The following is a 16,567-nucleotide window of genomic DNA, read 5'->3' on the forward strand; positions in this document are numbered from 1 at the left end:
CTGAGTGAGTGAGATACTGCGGGAAGGGATCAGGAAGAAAAAAGGGCCCTAGGAAATAAGAGAGGAGGATTGGTCTTGTGGTTAATGCACAGAATCGAGTCATGAGATATGGATTCTATTTTTGACTGTTCGTACCTGTTCTGAGTTCGCTTTCCACAGATATTCTGGCAAATGAATTTGCTGGCAGGAGTGTTTGCTGAAATGGCAATATTTTAAGGCAAACACTGCAGAAAGCAAATCTCCACCTTTATAATCTAGAATATTCACACTGGAAACTTGGTTTCTTTTGAGAGGCGGGGGAGCTTGAGCAATGATCAGGGAGCAGAAATATACACACGTGATGTATTTGTCCAATCAAAATACAGCTGGAATCTTCAATATTGAATATTTGCTAACAACTGCTTGTGAATAAGTGTAGGCCAATAATTATTTGCAAAAATCTATGATTGGTTGAAAAAACAGAGAAAAAGCACAATTTGTTGAATATTCTCCTTGCTTTATTTGTATGTGACTTGGACAAGTCTCTTCACATGAATGTGTGGGGGGGGGAGGGGGCTCAGTTTCTGCATCTAGATAGGAAGGATAATATTTCCCTCTATCCACCTCAGACAGGAGTTGCAACTTAATTCAGGAACGTTTGTAAAACACTTTTGAGATCCTTTGTTTGGAAGGTGGAATACACATGTGAACTGCAACAGTGAAGGTAAACACAGAGTGGAAGCAGAATTGGTATCTGAAACGTCAGCCTGAGCACCTGTATAAGAGGTCAGATATTTGATGACAAAGTAATACAGTTTAGTGAATGTGTCTCCCTGTCATGTAGTGTGAAGAATTGCCTTTAGAGTTAGTATGATAAAGTGACCGTCCAAAGCCAGTGTGGATTTTGGATGGCTGATATATGCACGGAGGACAAATGTCATGATGCCTGGGAAGCGAGATATTCCAAAACCAATGCAGATTGTAAATGAAGTCAAGCAAGTGGAGGAGGACTGTCAGCGAGCTTTGGGGGAGCAGAGAGATGGGATGTGCTCCAACAATATCTCAAAGAAGCAGTCTGTGATTTTTTGTATATCCTTCATTTCCTTGCATTTTTATTGGAATATGCCACTTCCAGCCATCATCACCTTTCATGGGAATGAGAACTATGTGGAAGGGAAAAAATAGTTTGAGGAAGCATAAAAAGGTAGGCTTTTAGGAGAGCTACTTTGGCCCATCACTGTGCATGAGTGTCAATTTGGACTTTAAAAACAACAAAAAGAAAACAGATGGAGAGTTTTCTAAATGAGATTCTTTCACCAAAGAAATATTTCCCGGAATGGGGGCAGAGGGGCAACCAAGCTAGATGGGGTATGAAGCACCAGCTGCAGGCAAGCATGAGCAGGCTGCTTAATTGTTCTACGAAGTCTCAAGCTTTTTTCTTTTTAAATGAAAATCTGTCGCTGTTCTAGTTGTAAAGAAAACCTTAAAACCCGACTCGACCTGAGTGTAACTAATACAATGATGTCTGAATTTGCAGAGAGCCTGAAACAACAGCACTGATATGTGAACTGTCCCATTCACCACAGTGGTTGTGAACTCATATCAGTAAGGATTATTTTAAATATTTCACAGTCAGAAGGAATGAGTGGAAATGTCATATTCTCATGATCTACACAGTCTACTCTGAGTGACCATTCAGATTACAACAGTCTTTTACAACAAGCATGTGTGAAAAGGGAAATAGGGGGTGCTTAGCTTTCAAACATTGAGCAAATGTTGCACCAAAAGATGACTGCTATGGACTCTTAAAAACCAGTAAATGAACCCAAGAATAACTGTAGTGCGGCGGGGGAGGGGTGAACAAAGAAATCTTCATCGCTTCAGAACAGCGGTGTCCAATAAGTTCGCCACTAACCACATGTGGCAAATACGCTATTGAATTGTGGCTAATGCATGTGGCTTTTTTATAATGTGGCTGAATGTGGCTTTTTTATAATGTGGTGAATAAGAAAAATTCAAAACCACAAGTCTGACTAGCATCGTGGCTAGCATCAAATTTCTGTTGGACACCGCTGCTTTAGAAGATCAAGAAACCATTGGATGTTTGTCAAGAAGAAACTGGCCATCTGGAGGAAAGGATGCCACAAGGGAGCCTGCTAAGGAAAGCCAAGGTGATAGGTGGGTAAAATAGCTAACAAGAACACACTTGCCTCACAATAGAGAAGGTGACAAACAATGAACAATCATGAGTACTGGTGGCTTATGGGAGGAAAAGCCATCTGCTTTTTATTGGTATGAATGGTGCAAAATGATATGGATTCCTTTGTTCTCTATTTTGAAGGTAATTGTAGGCTGTGGGTGCTTTTGCCCTTTGCAAGTCAAATAAATGGAGCTCCTGAGCGATAAGCTGCTATATCTTTCGTTTGATTTTAGCTTCCTTTATTTGTCTTTCGTACTCTTACGCATTTTCTCTTGCACCCCTTAGTGGTTAATGCACGTTTCCCCTGATGTCTTCATTAGTTTAATACCTGCCACCCCCACCCAGACAAACTAAAGCTAACACTGTGAAGTTAAGCCTGGAGATTTGGTTTTTAACCAGATGGCTGAGGAATTCTTATAGAGGATAAAACCACCTATAAAGTCTTAAAGTAGATCAGGTCATAAAAGCGACAGGCGCCCAATAAATGAACCCTATTCACAACTTAAGTAGTCTAAGCAATAATACAATTTTAGAGCTGGAAAAAATTGGCAGGTAAGAATAAAGAACTGAGTGCTTGGTAATGAGAGAGGATGATATTTGTTTCCTTCAACATAACTCAGACGTGTAGGCTAAAGAGTGGCTGCAAGCAAGAATATACCACTGTATGTATCTTGATTTGCCAAACAACACAGAGCTATGCCAATTCCAGGTATAAGAGCCAAGAAGGATTTATTAGAATGAATGGCCAATTTCACCCACACAGACAAACCACGGGGGGTTTATGAAATTAGAAATCTTGTATTTATATTTGACATATTCCATATAGCACGGTATCCTTTCTGTAACTATTAATCTCCCAAGATAGACAGAACTGATATGACTGACATTTTGTTTGTTAAACAAAACAAAACTTGAAATTCTCTAGGCTGCGTAAAAATGGATTGACAAAACGTAAATGTGCGAGAAGCCCCAAGTCCATATTCGGATGAATGCATGATAAGCACAGGGCTTTCATCACAACCACGCTTCCTTCTTGTGTGCTGTCGAGGGGGCATGTTGGTCACTCTGTGGTGATGTTGTAATGTGGGAGATTCCCAAGTGCAAAGCTAGCATTGCATCTTCGATTTTTCTCCTCTGAATGTTTACATGGATTTCGGTGTGCCTATAGTTCAGCCACGAATTCCTCACTGTTCATTTTCAGTGACAATTTCCCTCTTAGTGTATCATATGGATAAATAAATAGGCTTCTCTCCTTTTACTTGGTTAAATAATACAAAAAAATTTTGTATATCTGAGGAACTCAGCATTCACACTCTTCACAGCCTTTTGCTCGGCACGGTCTGCATTGTTTTCATGGTTACCACAGATTTCACAAAACCATTCAAGCTCTTTGCCACAGGGGTGGAGGGTTCAATGACTTCTTTGTTTGCTGTGACAATTTAACGAAACAGATCTGACCGAATAATAGTCTAATTTAATAGTCTGTCTGGTAAAATCTATGATCCTGAAAGTAGAGGTGTTTTGTAATCCTGCAGCTGCATCCATGAGGGAGGACCTTTGTACCCTCATGGAATATTGTTGATGTGGTGGTGGTGGTGTAAACCTGCTTCGGTCTAATTGCAAGGTTGGGGCCTAACCACTGTGAAACGTACAAGGGCTGTAAGATTTTGTGATCCTGATTCTCCTCTCACTTCTGTTGGTGTAAATCAGGAGTAACACCATGGATTTCAATCAAGTTACCCTAATATAAAACTAGTGTGAAAGGAGGATGAACTGGAAAAGGGATGACATAATCTGTAGATAAAACAAAACTGTTTACCTTAGTCAAACCTAGAAGACTGTGAGAAACTACAGATGGACCTAACAGAGTTTGTCAAATGGACAGCATAATGGTAGGTGAAATTCAGTGTGGATAAATGCAAGGTAATGCATGTTTGAAGGAAGTTTGAGCTGCTTATACCTATTGCTGGGTTCTAAATTCATTGTGGCCACTCAGATTAAAAACCTAGGTGTTGATCTAGCTGCACACTGAAAAGTTCACTTAGCATCAACGGTCACCAAAAGCGAACAAATCTAAAAAATAGATAGATATTTTTATAGATAGTTGGGATAGAAAACAATAAAATCTTACAATGTCATTGTATAAATCAATTGTAGTTTTTCATCTGACATACTCTATTCAGTTCTTGTCACCTTCTCTCAAAAGGGAGAATTTTTTTTGTCACCCGTCTCACAACCCCTCTTATTTCTTCTCATAGCCATGAAGACGTTCCTGTATGACAAGAGTTTGAAAAGACTGGGCCTATGTGTAGAGAAGATAGAGGGACATGATGGAGGCGTGCAAAATAGTGAATAGAACAGAAAAAGTAAAATGGATGCTATTTTACCCTTTCCCTTAACAGAAACAAAGGGACATTAAATAAATGTATAGGCAGCACTTTAAATGGATAAATATTTTTACACAATGCATAATTAATCTGATGCTCATTACCCTGATATACTGGAGGCAAACCTTTTGTATAAGGTTCAAGGATCAATTGAACACCTATAAGGATAGGCTATAATTTTAAAAAATATAGTTTCAAGTCCTTAACCAGGGCCCGCTCTAGGCCCCAGCTAAGCAAGCTGGTACCTGGAGCGGCGCTGCTGAAGGGGCGGCATTCCGGCTGTTCTTGGGGTGGCACTCCAGCAGCAGCCCCGTATTCGGCAGGTTTTTGTTTTGTTTTGCTGCTTGGGGCGACAAAAAACATAGCGCTGGTTCTGTCCTTAACCAGCCACTAACTGATGGGGATGGGGGATTCAAGAAGTAATTTCCCTTTCCATAGTTGTGCATCACTGGGTTTCCTGCCACTTCATCTGAAGCATTGGATACGGGTCAGGCAGGATGCTGGACCAGATGGAGCACTAGTCTGATCCAATATGGCGAATCTTAGGGCACCTATCACTTTGGTATTTAGATCCACAGTAATTTGTTAGCCATTACGTGAAAACCTAGCCCTCCCCGTGAAGCTGGGGAGAAAATATAAATAAACTTAGGATAAAAGCTGAGACTGCAGACTAATCCAATTCTTAATTTAAATTCATCCGGTTGCACTTAGGTACTATAACACAAGTAATATCGTTACTTTGAGTAAAAAATATCACACCCTTGCCTTCACATTAGGAAAGCATTAGATAGCATTTGGACTTTTGCAAAACTAAGAGCCAGGAGAGAGAGTTTTAAGTGAATCCCTTAAGGCTATTTTAAGATAAGGGTGCTTTTTGGTTTAATTAAGAGACCATGTCAGTTGGATAGCATTTCATTTCAGTGTAACTGTTTCCTGCTGCCAGGTGGCAGCAGAAGCAAGACAGAAATTTGTATTTCCATAGCAGGAGACCTCAACCCTGTGAGACTGTTCTGTAAGAGTGATTTGATTGTACAACATGATAGATGTAGTTGCAACCTCTTGCCTGAAGGATGTTGGAGCTGTGGAGTGTCACTGGCTTCGTATATCGCTTCTGAGCAGCAGCATTCTGCCTGGCTTATGCTTGCTTTCCGCAAGTGTAGTTGTGGCCTGTGCCTTGGACTTTATTTCTGCCTCTATCTTCCTGACCCCTCTGCTCCACCGCTGACAATCTTCTGTGCCTTTTTTCCCAGGCTGATCCCAGACATAAAATGAACTGCCGGTACTAATTTGCAAAGTCTTCTGACTCAAAAACCTTCCTCCTTTTGTGACATCCCCTACTCTCAAAATGAGTCCTAATTTAAAAAAAAAAAAGTGTAAAAAAAAATCCTTTTCTATTATATGTGGTCTTCTGTGTCTGTCTTCTAGAACCTTTCAAACACTTTACTCATGAGTGGTCCTAACAAAGTCAAAAGGACTACTTGCAGTAAGTGCTGTATTTGGTAGTAAAAGTTGGCAGGGTTGGATCCTTAAACTCCCAAGCCTGCAATGAGCCCCTTAAGAGCACCACATGGATGCTCCCATTTCACAGCTCTTTGCAGAATCAGAATCTCAGCCTGTAAGTTCTTCAGGATCGGGATGGTCTCCATTGCTGTGTGTTTACCACACCAAGCACATTTTGGGTGCTTTTGCTGTGGTGGTGTATGAAACCCTTGTTTATGTTGCTGGCAGGGTAATGGGATCTGGAGGTAATTACTGGAGCATCCTTTCTTTATGAATGTATTTTAAGCGTTTGTCAAGAGCTTGGAATAATATACGTTCTTACATAATAGAATATTAATGTCCATGAATTAATAAAAGGTTGACTTGAATGGGACTTAAGCATGTACTTAAAGTTAAGCATGTGATTAAATGACTGGGTGAACAGGGGTGGACTTAAGAATGTGCTTAACTTTATACGTATGTATAAGCACTCCGCTGTCTGAGGGCTGCACCTCCAGTTTTCCCATCTTTAAGGTAGTTACACCCTTTTCCTATCTCACATGAGTGTTCTAGGCCTGATTCTCCACAGCCTTGTATCTTGTGGAACCATTTATACTTGTACGTAATGCATGTAACTCACTACCACTGCTGAATGTAGAATTCTGATGTGGTATTTTACATCTGCTTTGCACAAGTGTAATCTGCCATATAAGGTGCAAGGCATTGAAGAATCAGGCCTAACATTTGAAAATGCTCTAAAATTCCCAGATGAATAGGGCTAAATAAAGTAGAGACTGATGTCTGTCTCTTTTCTGCAAGAACATTTATTTGTCTGGCAGTAGGAGATAGTGTTTTTTGAATATGGGTGCATATAGTAATGTGCTGTAATACAGAAGCAGCAAATTCGCACTCGCTTTTCTAAAAAAAGAAAATCATCTGTACAGCAGGACACATTGGGAAAGAAAAATACTCCAGCTGCTCTTATCTGAAAAATGCAAGTGTTAGTAAAGTGGCTAACAACAGCTGAATTTAGATTTCTAACTAATCTAGAAGAAACCACATGCAGCATTTTAAAAATCAAACAAAATAAAAAAGCCCTTTGTTTTCTGTAAATGTGCCAAGCCCCATTAAATGTGTGGGACTCCTTCTCTGCTTTTACTGTTTGTCTTCTACAGGGGGTCCCTGGTATAGTCTCTCCTTATCTGTTGTTTCGCATATCCGTTGCTCATCAGTAGGGGAACGTGTTCCGATTCATGTCAGTCCTGATCTGCATATCCGTCGTTTCCTGTACTGTACTGTAAGTTGCAAACAACGGATATGCAGACCAACGTGGATCAGAACACAGCTGGAGTGCTGGGCGGGCGGAGCGGGGAAAGCCCCCGACTCCACTCCCCGGTAGGAGCACTGGGCAGAGTGGAGCAAACCCTGCACCCCGACCCTGCTTCCCGGCTGGAGCACTGGGCGGAGCAGGGCAAGCCCTGACCCCGCTCCCCAGCAGGAGTTCCGGGTGGTCGGAGCAGGGCAAGGTCCCGCACCCCAAACCCGCTCCCTGGCAGGAGCACGGGGCAGGTAGAGCAAGGGAAGCCCTGAGTGCCAGGCAGGGGGGCGGAGTGGGTGGAGGTGTGGGGGAGCTCATTTTTATGGGCCCCCCCATTTTTCCAGGAGCCCCTGGCCAGCGCATCTATTTCTGACTCCCTCCCCCGCTCCCCGCAAGGCCAGCTGAAGATGTGGGAGTGGAGGCCAGATTGCTCCTACCACTCCACCCCCACGTGGGGCCCACCCAACTGTCCCCTCCTGCCTACGCCACTGCTACACCCTCGGATCCCCGGTATCCATCGTTTTGGTATCTGTCACCCTTTTCAAGAACACAACCCCGACATATACCGGGGACCTGCTTGCATTAGCTTTTTTAAAATTCTACCTCTCAACAAGGTTTTATCTGAAAACAGGCCTGTGTGAATTCATTCTGCGTGAAGGGGATAATCCCTTTCTCTCCTTCAAGACCCCACGGGCTGTAGATGCAACAGATCTGGTATAGTCCTGCTGCAGGGCGCAAGGGGCAGACTCCCTCGCAAAGAGGGCAGAGGTCACGCAGCAAAGAGGCAGGGCTGAGCTCTGCAACTACTCGATCCGCCAGTCATTCTCCACCTCCATGTAAAGAGAGATCAACTTTCTGCTTGCTTTGCTCACCTCAAAGAAAGGCAGTTTGGACTATAGAGTTTTCTAGTTGAGAATACAATAGAATACAATACAATCTGCTTATGCTGCAAATGCAGGTTTTAAAAAAAACAAACAGTCTCTCCCCACCCCTCCCTCTGTGAATGTAAGGTATTGGGCATGGTAGGAATGAATGTTTGTCTGTAGATGGGGATATAATTACGGGATACTATGGGCATTGTATGCAATGTATGTTATAGTGGTAGCCTCTGGTGCCACTATAGTTAGGGGTCCATTGATGTTCCATATCTAAAACTTGTTTTTCAGAGATTTTTAACTTTCCCATAAAAGTTTTTTTATTCTGGGTTGAAACTTGCTATACAAGGGCTCACACTAGGATTGAACTTTGGGTTTATAACACGGGAGTTGGTTTGAGTGTTTAAAGTTATAGGAAGCAACAGGGCAAAAAAGAAAATGTCTTTCCTAATCTATATTTTGCACTGCTGTCAGACAAACTGGACTCCTTATTGCTTTCCGTAGTCATTTATACCAGTGTAAAGTGAGAGTAAAATGCTCCCGTCCTGATTTTGCAGCATTTTACACTTATTTTGCCCCTGTGTAAATGACTACACAAGAGGCACGGCAGTGGAGGAACAGACCCTGCCGCTAAACTTAAGGAACAATTTCCAGATAAAGAGCTCACAATGTACACTCGTGGTCTGAGTGTTTTTTAATTTTAAATAGGTACAATGGCAAGATTTTAGAAGGCGTATGGCATAGTAACAACTTTCCCAAGATTTTCAGTATTTCTTATCTACAGGATGGTTATTATGTAGAGTATTGTTTTTAATACATAAATCCTAAATTTCTTTGGACATGTGACTCTTAGTAATTATATACATACAAATCTTCAAATGTGGAAAAGTAGCCTTTGTTAAGATTGAGGAAAGCGGTTTTTTATGATAACATGGACAATATTCCAATTATTGTCAGTTATATTGCGTATGAACCTCAATAACTTCCCATGTTGAAATCGTGTCAAGTGAACAGTGCTGAAAGGGGGATGTATACAAGGGGGGGGGAAATGATTGTGTCCCCTTCTAAGAATTTTTTCAGAGAATAAGCATACGGACAGCATTTGAGGTTATTTTTGTCAGCATGCTGCATAAGATTATGAATAATTTTCCTTTGCTATAACTGTAATTGATTCCTTTAAATCCTCCCCACAGGTGCGTACACTCACTGTCTCTCAAAAAACAAAATTAATTTAAAAAAAATCCCTCTAGTCAAGGTCATTAGGCAGTTATGCAAAAGTGTTAGTATGACCATGTCTCCACTAGAAGCCCTTCACTGGTATACTGTATTAGAGTGAATGGAGCTCACTCTTACCACTATAGCTTCTTCCTCCACTCCCAAATGAACAAAAACTATGTCAATAAATGCTCAGTGTTGTTGCTGGAGCTATGTCTACCCTAGGGGCTTTTGCTGGCATAGCTGGCAGTCCGGGATCATACCTCTTCACACCTGTGACCAACATAGCCAAACCTGCAGAAGTATGCAAGGTAGATGCGGCGTATGTCTGCAATCTGTAATGAGGCTCAAAGGCAAAATCAGAATAGCTGCGTAGTATGTGTTGATGTGGGCTTGACTGCTTTAATCATTTTTCGGAGTTACTTTTGTATGTGTCCAGCCTCTATGTCAGGGCTTCCCAAAGGTGGGTAGGCACCACAGTCCCAGGTGGGCTGCCAGGGCAACTGCATTCTCCAGTCAAAGATCTCGAAGCATTTCTCTGAGTGCACGTTGCTAGGGATTTCTATCATTACAGTTGTTCACATTAAATGAAAAGGAAACGTATATTGTTTAAGTGTTATAGTTTATATAATAAACTCATTACGTTAATAAGTAATAACTAATAATTAACATTAATAATTTTCCTCAAGAAGTGTTAATAATGGGCCTTCGTGCCTATTGCAGCTGCACAGGTGGGCCTTGGGGAAGAAAGTTTGGGAACCTCTACTCTATGCCACTAAACTATGGGAAGCACTGAAATCACTTAGATTTGGAGAAAGACATTTAAAAGAAAACTGGAAAATGAAGGTCACAAGAACACCTGAGACACCAAATGGGTTGGTGACTCGTGTCAACTTCTCGGAGTTTCCTTGATTGCATCACGCTTGTCTACATTAGGAGCCGAATCTTGATCCCACTGAAATACATGGCAACAATCCCACTTAATTCAATGGATGGGGTTTTCAATGGAGCCTAAAGATTACACATCAAATACCCAACTTTTGTTTTAAATTCAGTGGGTATCTAACTCATTTGAAAATAGCACCCAATGGATGCAAGGTTTGGCCCCATGTAAATCATTATCATCACAGGCTTTGTCTAAACAACGATGTTTTATCAGTCAAAAGGTATAGTTATGCCAGTATAACTCCGTGTGTGTGGATATGCCTATTTCAATATGAGTGCCTTTTTTTCCATTTTCCATTAGCTTAGACTCCTTCCCAAGCAACATCTGATAAATGAATTAAAAGGCACTAGAATAAGAGTGACCATACTTGGGGTTATACCTGTATAATGGTAGATCTGACTGGATAATGGAGAATTTTCAACAGAAAAGATTAACTTTTCAGCAAAAATAAAAATAAAAACCCAAACTATTTCAGCCAAAACCTGAAATGTCATTGTGTTGCCTCATGGGAGGTGTAGTTCAGATACCTCACGCGCTCATTCTTCTCTACAGTGGTGCTCCCTGATTGGCCTGTATCTCCCAGGATACACCATAGCCTCCCCTCTTGGTGAGGGGGAGGCTGTACTTCAGAATAGAAGATAGAGCCCAGCCCCTAGAGGAGAATGGAAGGCACGAGGCAATTGAATTACAACTCTCATGAGGCAACACAGCGGCATTTCTGGATTTAAATTTTTGGTTTGGGGCTGAAAATTTTTCAGTTTCTAGGCATTTTTGGTTCTTCAGTATTTTACCACCCCCCACAAAAAAAAGGTTTAGCAGAAAAAACAATTTTGATTGAAAAACTTATTGACCAGCCTCAATAACCACACAAATTTTAAATTACACTGATACATACTAAGGTGTAAACTTTCCCATATAGAACAAGCTCTAAACTATTCTCCCACCTCAGCAAACAATAGAGAGCTGAGCCAATTCTGAATTCTAGCTGAAGTCCATGTTGATGGGAAATCCCTTGTGTAGTAGCTGTTGTCAGGATTGTACTTTGGATGAAGTCTGTATTTTATGATTTGACTGAAGTTTGAAATTGGGTTTGCTCCAAGGGCTGACAGCTTTACATTATTTGTGGTATTATACAATTAAAATAACTAATGCTTTAGAAGTGTTGGTCCCCATGCTAGGTACAGTTGTGGGTTCAGTTTGAGTTCAAGCTATCAGAAAAGATGTTCAGTGGCTCAGTTAAAGCTGTCTTTTTCTTCAAAGGCACCAGCAGTTTTACGGTCTTGTTCTGAAGTTTAATTGTTTGCAGGGATGAATCAAATGTGCTTTAAAAATGCAATATGTTTGCTTTGTATTTCTTTTTCCATGTGAGGAGGGGGAGAAGAGGAGACCCAACGGGAAACTGTTCTCTAGCTTCATCTGCACTGTTGGATGCATCCAGTTCACCACTGGATACCTTAGTAGATACGTGAAATGTTCCGGATGATCTACTTTTAAGTCCTCATGTTTTGTTTCCATTGGGAGGAATTTAGCTGGGAAGCATCAGCAGGTTTTGATGTGTTTTTTTCCATTGAACCCAACAGCCCAGTTTTTATTAATCACGTGCTGTACCCCGTACTGATTTTCAGCTGAACAAAATCTAAGAACAACAACAACACCACACGCGCTAAAGCATATGACTGTAGTTTCATTCAGCCAAGTCTGTGGTCTGTTAAATGACGAGCCACACAGTGATTGTTGTCTCCAAATGGAATTGGGACACAATGGGAAACTCAGTTTTCATAAATAATTTTGTTCCTGGCTGGCACAGTTTCTCATGACGATCCTTCACAGAAATAAACCAAAACGTGTCAGTGACACAGACGAAGTGAAAAATCTGGGCTATTAGCACAGTCCAGGAAACCCTGACACCTGCTCTCTCCCAGCAAAGTTAAAAATACACTGAGGTAAATTCATTAGATAATATGATTTCTTAATCATGGCATCAGCATGTATAACTTTGGAACACTTATACCCACCAATGATACTACCAATGAAGCCTTTTGTTTAGTAAGAATGTCAAACAGGAGCCTTCATACACTGTAGTGGAAAGGCTGATTGAGGATTAAACAATAGAATGGCCTAGTGTGACAAAGGATCATAGTAGCCAAAGATGGGAAATCCCCATTATGTCACAGTTGCACACCTTGTTTTGAAGGAGTGTGGGGAGGAACTGTAGCCTTCCTTGCATAGGGATAGAATCAGTTATTAAATTTGATGACAAACTCGATCCTAACGACTCCTGAGAAATCCAGTTGGCTTCAACTCCAGGTGCTGACTGGAGGACACGGTGAAGAAATAGGATTTTGCATTATCCACCCATAACTGAGGCTTCCAGTTCTTGCTTTTGCTTTGGTTTCGGGGTTGGTTTGTTTTTTGAGTTTTCCCTTTAGCAAATTTTGACTTAGCTTATTTTTTTTAGTCCTATAATAATTAGTAGGTGTTTTTTCCCCTTTAAAGAATGGTTTCTCTCCATTTATATCACAGGTTGGCCCTCTTTCCAGTTCTGTGTACCAAGGAATGGCTCACAACCAGTCTGAGAGAAAGGACTGGATCCACTGTTCTGCAAACAACTATCAGCACTGCAGAAAAGGTAAAGTTTAGGAATTGTTTGATGAATGCATTATAAAATATCTATTCCCAGATTTTTCCTTTTGATGGATTTGTTTTTAATGTCCCTCTGTTTTCCTGGTCATTAATCAGATTTGCTTGATGATCTTATGGTATATTCATAGTCCCTTTTTGCCTTCAAAATAACTATCAGATAATCTTGTCTGACTTCTGTAGATACAAGCTAAAGTTTCATCTAGTTACCCCTGTACTGAGCCTAATAACTTATGTCTATATTCATTAATTTTTCTTAAGTTTCAGAGTGTATCTACCCAAAGTGACTGTACTGCCCTATCACTATAGTATCTGAGTGCTGCACAGCCCCGCTGTGAGGCAGGGCAATGCTATTATTCCCCTTTTACAGATGGGAAACTGAGGCACGGAGAGGCTAAGTGATTTGTCTAAGGTCGCTGAAAACCAGTAGCAGACTGGGGACTTGAAGTGAGGACTCTGAAGTCCTTGGGTACTGACAAACCACTGGACCATACTTCCTTTCTGTATGATTAAACGTGGATCCATAATTTGCTCTTGATTATCCTTTCTTGTGCTATGTTGACATATGTTGACACTCCTTTCTTTGGCCTTGGAAAGCAATGTCTATTATAGCGTGTTCATTTTTGTCTTGTTAGCATTTTCTGTTTTGCTGCTTAGTAATATCAACGGATATTCTAAGTGCAGGATTTATTTTTTGTGTGTATTGCCTAATCCTGTTGGGCCAGATTGTGTACTTGTACAGGTAGTCCTATTTACTTTAAATCATGGGACTAAGTGTGTGTGTGTGTAACAGCTCACCAATGGGAGTAAATGGTCGATTTAGCAGGTCTTCACAAGACCCTCTAAATTGATCCCTGCTGCATCGCTTGCAGCAGAGTCGATCCCCGGTAAGTGTAGACATGGCCTTAGCCTGCAAATGTCTGTGGTATGTACTTCACTCCTAATAGCAAATCAACATATATTGAATAGAGCTCAGTGAGTTGTGGAAATAATTTCCCACCAATATGCAAATTAGCACAGAACTATTGCTTTGAATGTCTCTCTTTCTTTCCATTAACAGTCAAGTGTTTGAATTTTACTAGCATAACTACTTGCAAAAAACAAAATGGGAGCTCAAATGCTCAAGTATGTGTTATGCCAAAGGGCAGCAGCACTCCACCAATAGAGGGGTTGCAGATCTGGTGAATCGCTATCGATGTACTCTAGCCCTGACCACTGGCACGCAGACTCTCGGACAGACCCTTCTTCCCTATCACTCACATAAATCTCCTTGGTTTTAGAGCAGAATTTAAACAACAGTGCAAATAAATACAACTAGCAATGCATGTTGTTACAACACTGGGTCATCATCCAAAACTGCTATAACATGAAATATATGGCAGAATGCGGGTAAAACAGAGCAAGGGATATACAATTCTCCCCCAAGGAGTTCAGTCACAAATTTAATTAATGCATTATTTTTTTTTAACCAGAGTCATCAGCACGGAAGCATGTCCTCTGGAATGGTGGCCAAAGCATTCAGGGGCATAAGAACGTTTAGCAGGTAAATACCTTGCAATACCTGGCAGGTAAATACCTTGCAATGCCTGTTACAAAAGTGCCATGCAAATACCTGGTCTCACTCCTGTAAATGTAAACAAACTTGTTTGCCTTAAGGTATGTCTTCACTACCCGCCGGATCGGCGGGTAGTGATCAATCTATTGGGGATCGATGCCTGTACTCCACCTCAGCAGGAGAAGTGAGCGGAGCCGACTAGCCGCCGTGAGGACGGCCAGGTAAGTCGAACCAAGATACTTCAACTTCAGCTACGCGAATAGCACAGCTGAAGTTGTGTATCTTAGTTCGAACCACCCACCCCCCAGTGTAGCCCAAGCCTTAGTGATTGACTGAACAAGCAGTAGGACTGAGTGGACTTGTAGGCTCTCAAATTTTACCTTGTTTTGTTTTTGAGTGCAGTTATGTAACAAAAAAAATCTACATTTGTAAATTGCACTTTCACGACAGAGATTGCACTACAGTACTTGTATGAGGTGAAATTGAAAAATACTATTTCTTTTATCATTTTTTCAGTGCAAATATTTGTAATAAAAATAATATACACTTTTTTATTTCATTTACAACACCATATACAATATAAATGAAAATGTAGAAAAACATCCAAAATATTTAATAAATTTCAATTGGTATTCTATTATTTAACAGTGCAATTAAAACTGCAATTAATCATGATTAATTTTTTTTAATTGCGATTCATTTTTTTGAGTTAATCACATGAGTTAACCTTTAGCCAGTAAAGCAAATACAAATGGCATTTTGTTGATCCTATTGTATGACACTATATATCTTCACTAACAGGAGCTTGATTTAGAAGCATGCAGACTTGTAGAGAAAGATGTAGTCTGACCCCTCCTATGTGGAATCAGGAATGTCTAAATTATGATCCAGCTCTAACATGAACTCCCTCATTGCCTTGGACAAATCACTTAACTTTTTCCACATGGCTTTCTGTATCTGTAAACAGAGATCATATTTACAGTATCTACACTTGCAGGGGTGTTGTGAAGATGAATTACTTAATGGTTGTAAAGTGTTTTGAAGGTGAAAAGCACTTTATACCCTAAGTGCTAATTGTTTATGACATGCCAGCTTCTTCTCCCCACACAGTTCTGATGGTGTCATCTTAACTCCCCTGTTGTACTGCAACAGTTCTCTATGGCAGTGGTTCTCAGCCAGGGATATGTGTACCTCTGGAGGTACACACAGGTTTTCCAGGGGGTAGACCAACTCATCTAGGTATTTGCCTTTTTACAAGAAGTTACATAAAAAAGCACTAGTGAAATCAGTACAAACTAAAATTTCATACGGACAAATAACTTGTTTATACTCTATGCTCTATATACTGTACACTGAAATGTAAGTAGTACAATATTTATATTCCGGTTGATTTATTTTATAATTATATGGTAAACATGAGAAAGTAAGCAATTTTTCAGTAACACTTTTGTATTTTTATGTCTGATTTTGTAAGCAAGTAGTTTTTAAGTGAGGCAAAACTTGGGGCTACGCAAAACAAATCAGACTCCGGAAAGGGGTACAGTAGTCAGGAAAGGTTGAAAGCCACTGCTCGATGGTGCAGAGACTTATGTCATGTCATGTTTTCAGAATATTGTAATACCCAGCCACAATGGGCGTTACCCATGGTAGTCTCTGCCAATTGAGATGACAGTGTCTTTTTAGTCTCCCCCTGTTGGGACAATATTTCAGATAAGCTGAGGATGTCAGCCACCTGGAAAGCTTTGTGTTAACAATAGTGAATTTTAGGGGAGGGGGGTTAACAAGTATTTTAACCACCAAAACTCCCCCTTCCCCCCGGGACCAATTGTATACATAGCTTATGAGAAGATACCTTGATGATGACAGCAAATCACAGAGCAGCCAGAAGAATTCAGTCCTAGAATGGCCCTCAATTATATTAGAAGAAAGTAAGACATTTTTCTTCCTATAACTGAACCTCATGTTCTGTTACT

The sequence above is a fragment of the Lepidochelys kempii genome, chromosome 14 (assembly GCF_965140285.1).
Source record: "Lepidochelys kempii isolate rLepKem1 chromosome 14, rLepKem1.hap1, whole genome shotgun sequence".
NCBI lineage: Eukaryota > Metazoa > Chordata > Testudines > Cheloniidae > Lepidochelys > Lepidochelys kempii.